The 12,833-nt window shown below is 43.9% G+C and overlaps 1 protein-coding gene and 1 pseudogene across 1 annotated transcript in view; one reads left to right on the forward strand and one right to left on the reverse strand.

Moving 5' to 3' along the window:
* ACVR1 (activin A receptor type 1) overlaps window positions 1-2,599 on the reverse strand; it is a 140,390-nt gene extending 137,791 nt beyond the window's left edge. The window contains exon 1 of the mRNA XM_023259334.2: window positions 2,527-2,599. The gene's annotated coding sequence lies outside the window, so the exon portion shown is untranslated. The remainder of the gene's footprint in view (window positions 1-2,526) is intronic.
* A 552-nt stretch (window positions 2,600-3,151) lies between these two features.
* The window catches only part of LOC101091548, a 55,264-nt pseudogene continuing 45,582 nt past the window's right edge, over window positions 3,152-12,833 (forward strand).

Raw genomic sequence — 12,833 nt, forward strand, 5'->3', positions numbered from 1 at the left:
TTAATAGTTTCCTTCTCTCCAATTTCTACCAAGTTGTGCATTAGATCTCTTCACATAAAAATAAAACAAGGTGCAGGGATCCAAGAGAAGAACATGCACAGAGGACAGTTCCCAGTCCTCGCTCCTCTTTGTCTAAAGTACTTTTGAGACACACACACACACACACACACACACACACACACACGTTGATCCCATCTTCACCTCATGACCTTGAATCACAGGATCATTTTTCAAATGCATTTCTGCCCTGTCCCTTCCTCCCCCAGAAGGCTGGACTACTTGATCTAACCTTACCTAGAAGTCTATCATGATCATCACAGTATTAGTTCAGGGAAATCTAGAATAAGATAGAGGCATCGTCTCTATCTACCGATTCAATCACTGTTAGCTGTTCCATGGACAGATGCAGAAAATTTAGTAAATCACTACTTTAAAAAAAAAATCATTACAATGCTAGTAATGGCATTAAGTCCCCCACTTCTGAAATTAATTACATTCCCAAATAAGGCATACTCCTCGATCTCTACTCGGCATCCTTAATATTCTTTTAAATTACTTAGAGATAACAAGAAACTTACTCAGATTCAAATAATCACTCTCTTCCAAGGTACAAAAGTTGTAAAACTACTACCCAAATCAAATTTTATTCAAAACCACTCTCACCATTTCACGTAAAATTCGCCCAAACCACCAGAAAATGAGCATGAACCCCATCCATACCCATTCCAGCCCTTGATTTTTGCCAGCTATCCAGAATTTATTGCAACCTCATTCACCACCTTTGAGTGTTTGCATGAGAGGTGACAGTAGCAATGCTATTACCCACCGCACAATTCCATCAATTTAAGGCCTGCACTTTTCAGCTTCAAAAGACTTTCGTTTTGTTTTTGGTTTTTGTTCCAGGCCAGAAAACAAAAAAAACAACTAAATCACAAAAAACGGGATTTGGTCTTAGAAGCCAGATGGTCCAAGTCCCGTCCAGGCCTTAAGATAACTTCCTGACCCACGTCCCCATCAGTGAAATAGGTGAGGTCCATATTTCACACTTAGGCATACTGTAAAGCTGGATGGCCAGACCAGTGCCTGAGGTCAGCACAAGTCTAATGTCTGCTGGCTGCCCAAGCCCGGGCCCCTGGCCAGCCACCCAGCTCCAGAGACAAGTGCCAAGACATACTATAGTGTTTCCATTTAAGGCCTGCCACTTGGATCAGCCCATCTCTGAAATTTCTTAACACCACCTTTCCAGGAAGAATTTTTTTGGGGGAAAAGGGAGGTGGTGTCTATTTTTTGCCACCGCCTTCCCTTGGGCTGTCAGAGCAGTCTGCATCTCTGGGACAGGATTCTTTAAAACCACTGGGTTATATCTAAGTCACAATTAGAGGGCCTCTTTTCAAAAATATACAAACTATGTATGAGATCAGTCCTTTTTCTCATCACGTAACTCCCATCACACACACACACACACACACACACACACACACACACACACACCTCAAAAAAGAAAGAAAAGAAAGCCCAATAAAATGAACAAATCCACTGATTACTTCACTACCTCTCTTTAAAAGCCAAATTAAGCACAACTTTTAAACCAAGACTTTTCTTCTGCTACTAAGTGGAATGTTTTCTTCCTTAAGTAGTTTCCTCTACAGCGTTTCTCCCATGCAAGGAGCGTTCAAAACTCCAGGGAAATGAGGGGAGGAGGGGAGACATGTCTGGCGCAAACTGGACAGACCTAAGCCAGCCTAGAACCCGAAGGAAGTTAGTGAATCCAGCGGCCCCAGAGGCCCCACATCTCTCCCCAGCGCGCCCAAGGTTCTAGCCTCACTGTTTTGGTTACAGTGTTGAAGGAAGGGTTTTAAACTTGGCAAAGTACCGTGCAACATCTGTAACCACATTTGCCTTCTGGGGATCGGGAGATGAATCCCACATTCCTGGCTTTGAAGCTTTTTGAAACTGCAGCTAGGAAGAACGGAGGGCGGGAGGGAGTTGAGCAGAGTTTATTGGCTGTCTCTCCAGCAGAAAATTCCTCTTGGAAGAGACGGATATTTTGAGGGTGGGGGTGATTAGCCCATCCCTTCACTCCGTACCAAGCTCAGCTGGGAAGGTGAGCCCGTGGCCAGGCGGCCAGATCGATTTACAAGTCAGAGGCGCACACCCTGAAGGAGTTCACTACACACACACACACACACACACACACACACACACACATACACACACACACACACACACACACACACACACACAGAGGCACACGCGCACACTCCGCAAACCAGAGACCCCCCACTCCATGCCTCTGTCCTCTCCCATATCCCACCAGCAGTTCAGGCCCAAAGCAAGACAGTTTTGTTCCGCGGCTGCTTCCCCCACCGAGAGTGGATGAAGCTTGGGGGAGAAAGGAATGAAAGCGAGGGGGAGGCACCGCAGACGCCCACCCTCCCACCCCCAATCCCAGCCTCTTCTCCAGCCAGGCTCCCTCCTCCCACGGTCCTCCCGGGTCCCGCGGCGCGGCCGGCGACCTGCCCTCACCTCTGGTCCCGCCGCGGCCGGGGCTGAGCCGCGGGAGGCGGAGTGCGAGCCAGCCGGGCGCTGCAGGTCGGCGCGGAGCGGCGCGGCGCGGCGCGGGGCGGGGCGGGGCGGTGCAGCCGGCGAGAGAGCCCGGAACTCTGCGGGGCCGAGGGCCGGCGGCCGGCCCCGAGCGGCGGCCGCGGCGGCTGCAGCCGGGCGGTGCGTGCGGCCACGGGCTCCCCAGCCCTCGGGCCGGCGCGGCTGGCCGAGGAGCAGCCTGGCAGCGGCGGCGGCGGCAGCGGCAGCCACCCGGGGGAAAGAGCCGGGGGAGGGAGGGGAGGCGGGGTGAAGAGGAGGAGGAGGAGGAGGAGGAGGAGGAGGAGGAGGAGGAGGAGGAGGAGGAGGAGGAGGAGGAGGAGGAGGAGGAGGAAGGGGAGGAGGGCGGTCGGAATAAACTTCCCGAGGCGCAGCGGCACGGGCTTGGAGGGCGGCCGCGGGCGGGGCGGGCGGCCCGGGGGGGAGGCTCGCCCGAGGGGCGGCGGGGGAGACGGTCACTGAGAGTAGAAAAGTTCCCCCGGCGCGGAGGGGGAGGCTGCGGCGGCGGCGGCGGCTGCAAAGAGCAGGAGCCGGAGCGGGAGGAGCGGGAGGAGGAGGAGAAGGAAGTGGCTGCGGAGCGCTCGGCCAATGAGTGTCTGGAGCTGTGATTAACCAGGCAGCAACACATCATTTCCTCCCGGCGCGGATCCAGGGAGCCGGGAGGGAGAGGGAAGGCGGCGGGGCGGGGCCGTCCCCGCGCCCCCTGCAGGCGCCCGGCCGGGGGCGAGCCCGCCGAGCCCCGCCGAGCCTGGCCTGGCCGCCCCCGGCGCGCCCGGCGCGGTCTGGCGGGCCCGGAGGAGGCTGCGAGCGCTGCCGCCCGCGGGGCTTCTCAGAGGCGGGGCGGCGGCGGGGCAGGCCCGAGCCGGGCTCCCGCGGCCGGGGTGGGAGGAGGAGAGGCCGCGCGGCGCGGGTGAGTGCCCAGGTAGGCGCGGGCGGGGCCGTCTGGACAGCTCCCGGGGGCGCGAGGGGCGGGAGGGCTGCCTCCCGGGCCCCTTGACTGCGGGCGGCGCCCGGCTGGGGTCCTGCAGGTCAGAGAGAAGCAAGCCTCAGTGTTCTCATCCAGGCCATTTCTGACCTGCCTTCAAATCCCCTTCCACTTTGCTCATTTCCTTGCAAGGTCTGGGGTTATGCAAGAGCTTACCATTTTTGCAGTCGGCCTCCTTACCGATAAAACTAAGGGGGGAGAGGGGGAGGAGGGAGCGTGCGGGGGAGGGGGCTTCTGCAGTCATCTAGCCCTGTCCTAGGCGCCAGGGGAGCTTACTGTGGAAAGGAAGGAACATTCCCCGCCGCAGAGAGGCTGACAACCTCGGTCCTTAGATACACAAAAACACTCCAGTGTTCTAATATTATCCAGACCATCAAAAAGGCATGCGAGGATCAAATTTTGCATGGTGCCTGCTGAGTGTAAGGAAAGCACCAAGCCATTTCCTCTGCCCTCTGGAAGCTTATAATGTACAGTCCTATCACAAAGCAAAATAAAAGCATGAAACCAATAAATGGGGATACCATAAAGTATTTTTATCTCTACAGGTTCATTCATGCAGCAGGCATTTATTGGGTGACTGCAGTACTGCAAAGGTTGCAAAGGAAATGGAAGATCTGGTCCCTGCAGGTCAGTTTACAATCCAATTAGGAACGCAAGGCATATATACGTGAAAACATCTAGAAAATCATACCCAGGTATTATTACATAAGCAAAAAGATGTAGAAAGGGGGGGGCATTTTTTCATAAAGGGAAAGACAATACCTGTATGCCTGGTGAGACTCAGGAGTGGAAATTCCAGGTCAATCAAGCAAAAGTGCCTATATGCATACCTACTCTGTAGAACATTAGAACAGGGACCTCTGTGTCACTTAACTGAAGCTCTGCCATTTATAAACTGTGTGACCTTGGGCATGTATTTAACCTCTATGAAGGGAATAAAGCCTGTTTCCAGGTTTATTGTGTGATTCAAATGAAATTACACTTACATAAAAGCTTCTCAAGGTGCTGTGTGAATGTTCCTCAACTGGGTACGTTTCTGGAGCTCTCATTTTACTGGCCTCTTCTTGGTGGCCTTTGTAGTCTCCCATAGGCTGTAAGCTCCATGAGGGCAGGGGCCAGGTTTGGTGGTGTTCACTGTGTATCATCATCATGCCTAGCAGAGTGGCACATGTGGGTGCCCAGCAAAAGTTTGCTGAATAAGTGAATAAATGAACTAATGAATCCTGCTATGCTTTTAACTGTTCATTTTATGTGTTCCTTCAGTAGTGGTCTTGTGTGACTGGCTCAATGCAAAACCCTCTAACTCGACCTTCCTGTGACTAACTTGTATTCCAGGAGACTATCTGGGAGGATTCAAGGTAGTTCTTGTGGCCTTGTAACAATAAATTGATGATTGCACATGTGTGTACATGTGCATGTGTATGTGTGTGAAGCAGGAGGATAGATACGCAAGGGTATAGCCCATCACACAAGCCCTAGCCACACAAGAATACAGCCCAGATACAGTCCTTTGCCTTTGGATACCTTAATCCAGAGTTGCTCAACCTAAGTACTATTGACATCTTTGGCTGGATAATTGCTGTGGGGTGTGTCCTGTGCATTGTAAAATGTTTTGCAGCATCCTTGACCTCTATCCATTAGATGCAAAGAGGATGCCTTCTCTCCACAGCTGTGACATAGTTTTTACTTTTTTGGTTAATGTTTATTTATTTTTGAGAGAGAGAGAGAGACAGAGCAGGCGCAGGGGAGGGGCAGAGAGAGAGGGAGACACAGAATCCGAAGCAAGCTCCAGGGTCTGAGCTGTCAGCACAGAGCCCAACATGGGGCTTGAACCCACGAACCATGATATCATGACCTGAGCTGAAGTCAGACACTTAACCGACTGAGCCACCCAGGTGCCACCTCCCCACTGTTTAACATTTAAACATGCCTCCAGACATTGCTAAATGTCCTCTGGAAGCAAAATTGCCCCCGATTGGGAACTAGTGCCTTACCCCAACATCTAATCCATTGATTTAACTCTGGTGGAGAAATCACACAAGTAAAGTAACTTGAAAGAAATACATCTTCTGTTATTCCAAGATTCTTAGATCTCTTCCATCATATGTTTCAAGGAGCACGACTCTTGTTAATTAATTGCCTGCTGCATTGTGAATTGGCATCTCTTCTGTTTTCTGCATATCCTCCTCCTTTACACCCAGATCAACATGTTCATTTCTAAAAGTCAACAGCTTTCAAAAACTATTAGGAAACAGAGTCTTGAGCAACCTAAGAGTCCTGTATAATATTTTCCTATAAAATTTGGAGAATTCGTTCCATAAAATTTTGCAGCAAGTGTCCCTGTTACAATTAAGCTCTTGGACTTACCGCACAGCCTCTCTGCACTCAGATTGTAAGTGATATAGAATATAAATTGTGATATTTAGAATTTTTTTCATTTAAAATATTTAAGTAACTACTTTGAGTGATTTTTCTTTCATCCTGAAGCCATTTCTCTTTGGTACCGAAATAGTTCTCCTTTCATAGTGGTATAGAGAAAGTGGTTTATTAAAACCTATAAAGCAAATATCAGCTTAGTTGTACATATCAGCTTCCAGAAGCAAGTTCTTTAGAATGTTTGGATGTTTAGAGCTGGTGTTGTTGTTGAAAATCCTGATGGGCTGATAAGCTGCTGTTTAGTTTCTAAAGATTTCTTGAAATAAAAAATAAAGATTAATGGTTGAAGAAATGAACTAATTCTGATAAGTCTGTTCACTCAGTATGGGCATGTAGAACCAACAACAACAACAACAAAAAAAAAAAAAAAAAAAAAAAAAACCCTGTTCCTAGCACACATCAGTACTGTGTTTACAAGGTGAGCAGACATTTTTGTTCAGCAAGACAATATCATCTGTCTCATTAAATAAAGTTATTTGAAACATTGGTTTTATAGCTTTGTTCGTATTTCATTTTGGTTTTACAGTTCTGTAATGGTTATAAGCATATGGAGATTAGTTCACATCCAGTTTAGTGATTATTCACACTTAAGTTGAGCATTGAAGACAAGGTAGGCATCCAAACTGCTTAAAAAGAGGGCAGACTTTGAGGGTTGGATGTGGCTTATGGGAAAGCAATTTCTGTTTTGTTAGACTGGAAGTGGGACTCCTACTCCAGGGATCTCCGAGTTTTCTGTAAAATCCATGGAATTTGTGGTTTTGCTTCAGTTAATGATATTTTTAAAAGAAATTAATATCATGTTAATATGATGCATATTCTGGGTCATATGAATATCATTCAGCCATGATCCCACTACCCGTTTTTTTGCCATGCACCTATAAGAATATGTAGTTTATTGAAATGATACTTTTATAAATACAATTTAAGACATCACTGAAGGTGTGTGGAGATTGTTTTCTTTTTAAAGGTGTCCTTTATAGGACTCAAATTATGAGAAACAGTGACCCAGCTGCGTCATAACTATCCTTGGAAAATGATGAGTTTATTGAATGACAATGATATGGAATTTATTCCTAATCCTAAGGCCCATAAGAAACCATTATTGCTTTCCGAAGATGGAAGTAACTGGATCAGAACAGTAGGGCGATAGAAGGGAAAATCATAACCTGTTGGGGTCACTAGAAATCCTATCAGTCGTGGCACCCTTTCCCCAAAAGGTAAACATTTAACCAGTCAGGACAGACACTTGTTTATCTTCCAGTTAAACTTTCCCAGGTGTATGAATGACTCATTAATTGTTCATTTCATACAAGACCTTTTTGGCCACCCACCATATTCAGGGAACTGTGTTTGCTGCTCAGGGAGTCCTCAAGCTGCCTACAGCTGCCTCCCACTGGGAAAGTTAATCCAGACACTCTGAGCACAGCAGGTTACATGCAAACTAGCAGACAACTATGGGCTGACCATGTGATAAAAGAGGCATTACAAAACCATTGCAGAAAGGAAAGATTATTCATTCAGCAGTGTTGAGGCACCAGGAAAGTAAACTGTTAGTGCTCCCTCTCACACCATTCCTGAAAATATTTCCAGAGGGAATAAGAATTAACTATTTTTTTTAACTGTAAGTTAACTCAAAGCAAATATAGGTAGATGCGCATCTTTGAATGGGAAAAGGACTTTGTACGTAAAAGCTATAAATAAGATTGGCTGACTTGACTTTGTCTCCCATCCAAGTACTAAGTACTAACCAGACCCGACCCTGCTTAGCTTCTGAGATCAGGTGAGATCAGGCACGTTCAGGGTGGTATGGCCGTAGACTGGTTGACTTGACTTTGTAAAAATTTTTCCCTAAATTTTTTCTTAGGAAACAAATAAAAGGAGGGGAAAAGCCAAGTAGTGAAGCTACCTACAACCTATACTCAAAGGGTTAAAATCTTTAATATATTAAAAAAAAAAACTTATGAATCAACAAAATGCACCCTTTAATAGAAAGCTGGTCAGATGTTATGAATAGACAAAAACAAAATTATTATGTGTGAATATTAGGGAAAAAGTTTAAAGATTCAAGGAAAGATGATATAAACAAAACTGAGATAAAATATTCCAGATAATTTTTCAGCAAATGAACATATTCCCTATTGGTAAGACTGACTTTATAAAGGATGCTCAGTTGTTGCAGAGAGAGTAAACTGGAAAACAATTTCTTGAAGATAATTAGTAGGTGATATGTATCAAACCCCTTAAACATATTTCTACCCTCTGACACTTTAATCCCATGTCAGGAACTTATGCTATGAAAATAATCATCAATCACACAAAGATTTGTATAAAATGATAATCATCTACTAATTTTGGAAATGCCAACAATAAAGCACAAACTGAAAAAAATGGATGATAAAGGTTATATTTTGGTTCCATAATCCTTATAAACACATGAATCTCTCATGTTCACATATCCTTAAAGGTGAAAAACTAGAGGAAAATATTCCATGATGTACAGTAACTATCTTTGCATCATGGATATGTTTGACTTTTATGTTCTTCTTTACACAGGTCTATGGGTTCCACCCTCTCTATAACATATTACTTTTGTAAGCAGAAATTTAAAAAAAACATATTATAAAAGGAGAAATGCAGGGTGCCTGACTGCTCAGTCAATAGAGCATGAGACTCTTGATAGTTCAAGCCCCACTTGGGCCTAGAGCTTACTGAAAAATTAATTCATTAATTAATTAAAATAAAAGGGAAAATGCACATATTTTAAAAGAGTCCAGCAATCATGGAACAAAACCTAACTGGTGAAAGTTACATATGAATTTATACTTGCGAAGTGGGAGGTAGGGTGTAGAGAATGGAATTCAAATTTGGCATTTTCTGTGCTCTGAAGGAAGGTGCATTTCTTTCAGAAAATCATTTCCCGGAGGGCTCAGCCTTATCTCATCCTTTGCCTGCATCTCAGTCTGTGACCCATTTCCTTGTAACCTTGAGGTCTAGATGCTCATCAGGACTGTCCGTGGTCTTGCTCACATTCTAAAGCTGCTTGAGTTTCTAATTTACTTAACTACGGTTAATTTAGCTACGTGGCGGAGATGTGGATTTTAAAAGCTAGTCCTGTGGATGAATGCCCTCAGGACTATCAAATTAATTTCTTCCTCAAATTAAACAAATATATTTCAAATATAATTGTGTGGTTCTTGGTAGAATCCAACATCACAGAGGCTTTTCATTTTTAGGGAACATTCTTTTGCCTGATTGGTCCCTCTGAGCATTGGCATCATGAAGACATTTTCATGGATAAGAAATCAAATTAATTTTCCAAGTCCTAGTGTAGCCCCACTCTACCAATATCTAAAATCTAAAGGCTTCCTTTTTATTAACCTACTTTTGTTTAATGAAACTCCAGAGATCAGCTGCTAAGGTTAATTACACATAGCAGAGAACTAGCTATGTGACCTCAGGCAGATAACTTCAGACTGTAGAGGCTCACTTCTCCTCAGGTGCAAAGTAAGGGATGGGTTGCATTTTGGAGGTCTCTCTGTTTTGAAATTACACAACTTGAGTTGGAAGTCCTAAAGAAGCTTATTATCTGAAGTTGCGGATGCTGCACTTGACATTTCTGGGGGCGAAGAGCTTAAGACTTCCAGGAACTGACAGAAGCCAGGGTGATAGGAATCAAAGGACCACGTGGACAAACGGCCTTAGAGAGGACTGAGGCGGCCTGGCCCAGTCATGCAGGTCTCAGAAGAAATGTGCAAGGGAAGGGACTAAAAGGGGCTAAGGAAGGGACTGAGTGACAAGCTTGCTTAATTAACATCACTTATCATTACAACCAAGATATGTATGTTCTTCCATTAGCAAGATTTCCCCAGATGATTATTTTGTTTAAAAAAGAAATACAAAATATGCATGTGTGCAAAAGGATATATTGTATAGTGAAAAATAAATTCCAGAACTACCAGCTTCTCAGCTAGCCACTTCCCTCCCCTAATGCCAGCTTCTCTATATCCTTATAGAAACGGGGTAGGCATATGAAACTATACCCATATTCCCATTTGCTTTAACAGGGATAGTAGCATGCCATACACTCGTCTATCCTTTGCTCCCGTATTTATCAATATAACAGCATATCTTGATAAATACTTTGCTATTATAACAAAGCTATTATACCAAATTTCTGTTATTGTGCCCCCACGCAGGGAAGCAGAGACTCGTAGAATCTAAAATTGGAAGGAACCAAGATCTCATCTAGTCCCAGTTCTGTCTCTTACATATAAAAAAGTTTGTTCCTGCGGGGGACCTGGCTGGTTCAGTTGATAGAGCATTCACCTCTTCGTTCTTGATCTTGGGATCGTGAGTTCAAGCCCCACGTTGGGCATAGAACTTATATTTTAAAAAGGGGGTGGGCTCCTGGGTGGCTCAGTCTGTTAAGCATCAGACTCTTAGTTTCAGCTCAGGTCATGATCTCATGGTTTGTCAGTTCAAGCCCCCCAGTCGCCTCTCATGTTGACCGTGCAGGACCTGCTTGGGATTCTGTCTCTCCATCTCTCTCCGATCCTCCCCCAATTGTGCTCTCTCTCAAAATAAATTTAAAAAAGAAAAAGTTTGTTCCTGAAAAATCCTGTGATTCCTCAAGTTCTCATGGCTCCTTAAAGGAAGGCTGGAACTGGAACGTGGTTGTCCTAATCATCCTTTGGTTTGATTATACTTTTTGTTTGTAAAGTTATACATGTTATAATTAAAAATATTTTTCAAATGGTATGCATTGTATGATCTGATTTTCATTCTTTAAGGAAGTATGTATGATGCACAGAAAGGAGACTATAAGGCTATGCACCAAGATGCTGGCAGTAGCCATCTTGGGATGGTAGCAATACAAGGGATCTTTCACTTTTTTATTTTTTACAGCAACTTCATTGAGATACAATTCACATACCATTCAGTTCACTCACTTAAAGTGTACAATTCGATGGTTTTTAGTATATTCACAGAGCTGTCCAAATATCACTACAATCAATTTTAAAACATTTTTATCACCCCCAAAAGAAACCCTATGTACATCACCATATTTACACTTTTTACTCTTGTGTCGTATTTCCAAAACATTTTGCAGTGATTGTTATTTTTGTAATAAAAATAAATAAATCTATTAGAAAAAAATTAAAATAGGGGCGCCTGGGTGGCTCAGTCAGTTGACCGACTTCAGTTCAGGTCATGATCTCACAGTCCGTGAGTTCAAGCCCCGTGTCAGGCTCTGTGCTGACAGCTCGGAGCCTGGAGCCTGTTTCAGATTCTGTGTCTCCCTGTCTCTCTGCCCCTCCCCTGCTCATGCTCTGTGTCTCTCTGTCTCAAAAATAAATAAAGAAATAATTTAAAAAAATTTTTTTTTAAATTTAAAAGAACAAAAAAAAAGAAAAAAAAATTAAAATAATGCCATATTCGCTATAAAAACCCAGAGAGAAAATACAGAAAAGTATTTCAAAGAAAGTAAAATTACCTAATTTTACTATTTCCAATATAAACAGATATAATATTTTGGATAATTTTCTTTTTATCTTTTCTGTGGATATACATTATATTATACATAAATACACATTGTTTTCCTTGCTCTTCTTCATTATATTACGAACATTTTCCTAGGTTATTAGATATTCTCTGAGAGTATGATTTTTGGATTGATTTAAACCCCTGAAGGTATCATGTCTGACAGCATTGCATTGTTTTCTTAGGATAGTTTCCTAAAAGTAAGAATCTAGGTCATATTTCCAATTGCTAGGTGGTTTGAACTGTTTCCAGGGGCTTGTCCCACTCACCACACCCCTTACTGTCTCTGTTACAACCCTCTCTATTATACTTGCCAATTTGGAAATTTTAAAAAATTCTGTTTTCATTTGCATTTATTTGATTGCTAATGAGTTAGCACCTTGCTCATAAATACATCAACTGTTTGTATTTTTCCAATTTTCTTTTCAGTTAATGCCCTTTACCTATTGTTCCATTGGAATGTTAGCGTCATTTTTATTGATAAGAATATAGAGAGCTTTCTCTTTTTCTTTCCTGCTGAGCACTGAGCACGTAGACATTCCAATCTATTAATAACTTCTAAAGATTAACTTGGTTTCCAGTGATTATTTCCCACATCTTTGCAGTGGGACTGGCTACCTTTCTTTAGGGGGACTCTACATTTCTAGCGTATTAAAGAGATTGCTAGGGATGAGGTAGGGACCAGTCTGTGAAGTTCCTTACATTTTGATAAAATGGTTGTTTGCCGATTTCATTCTAAAGCTCCCCAGAATATATTCACTACCAATAATATAAAAACGGCATTAATAAGCTTTGATTTTCCCAAGTAGCCATATAGGTTGTGTTCAACCAAATTCATCAGTCCCTATAAGGGATAATGACATCAATGCTGGATCAAACAGCACCAGGGTGTAGAAGATACACCTACATCTCACTTCACTTTTCTCTCCAACAAGCATGAGTGGTGACACCAATGAACAGTCTGAAGTTTAAGTCTAACTTAGGTCCTCTTGATGCTCCAAACAGAGCGCTAAAGATTATCAGACTCTCCAGTTTCTAACAGAGATCCTATCTGGAAGAAAGGAAGTAAACGTCTCACTCTTTAAACAGCTAAACAGGGGCACCAGGGTGGCTCGGTCAGTTAAGCGCCCACTCTTGATTTCGGCTAATTTCAACTCAGGCTAGAATCTCATAGTTATGAGGTCGAGCCCCGCACGGGGCTCTGCACTGACCATGCAGAGGCTGCCTGGGATCTTCTCTCTCCCTCTTTCTCTCTGCGCCTACCCTGCGC

The sequence above is a fragment of the Felis catus genome, chromosome C1, assembly GCF_018350175.1.
Source record: "Felis catus isolate Fca126 chromosome C1, F.catus_Fca126_mat1.0, whole genome shotgun sequence".
Taxonomy (NCBI): domain Eukaryota; kingdom Metazoa; phylum Chordata; class Mammalia; order Carnivora; family Felidae; genus Felis; species Felis catus.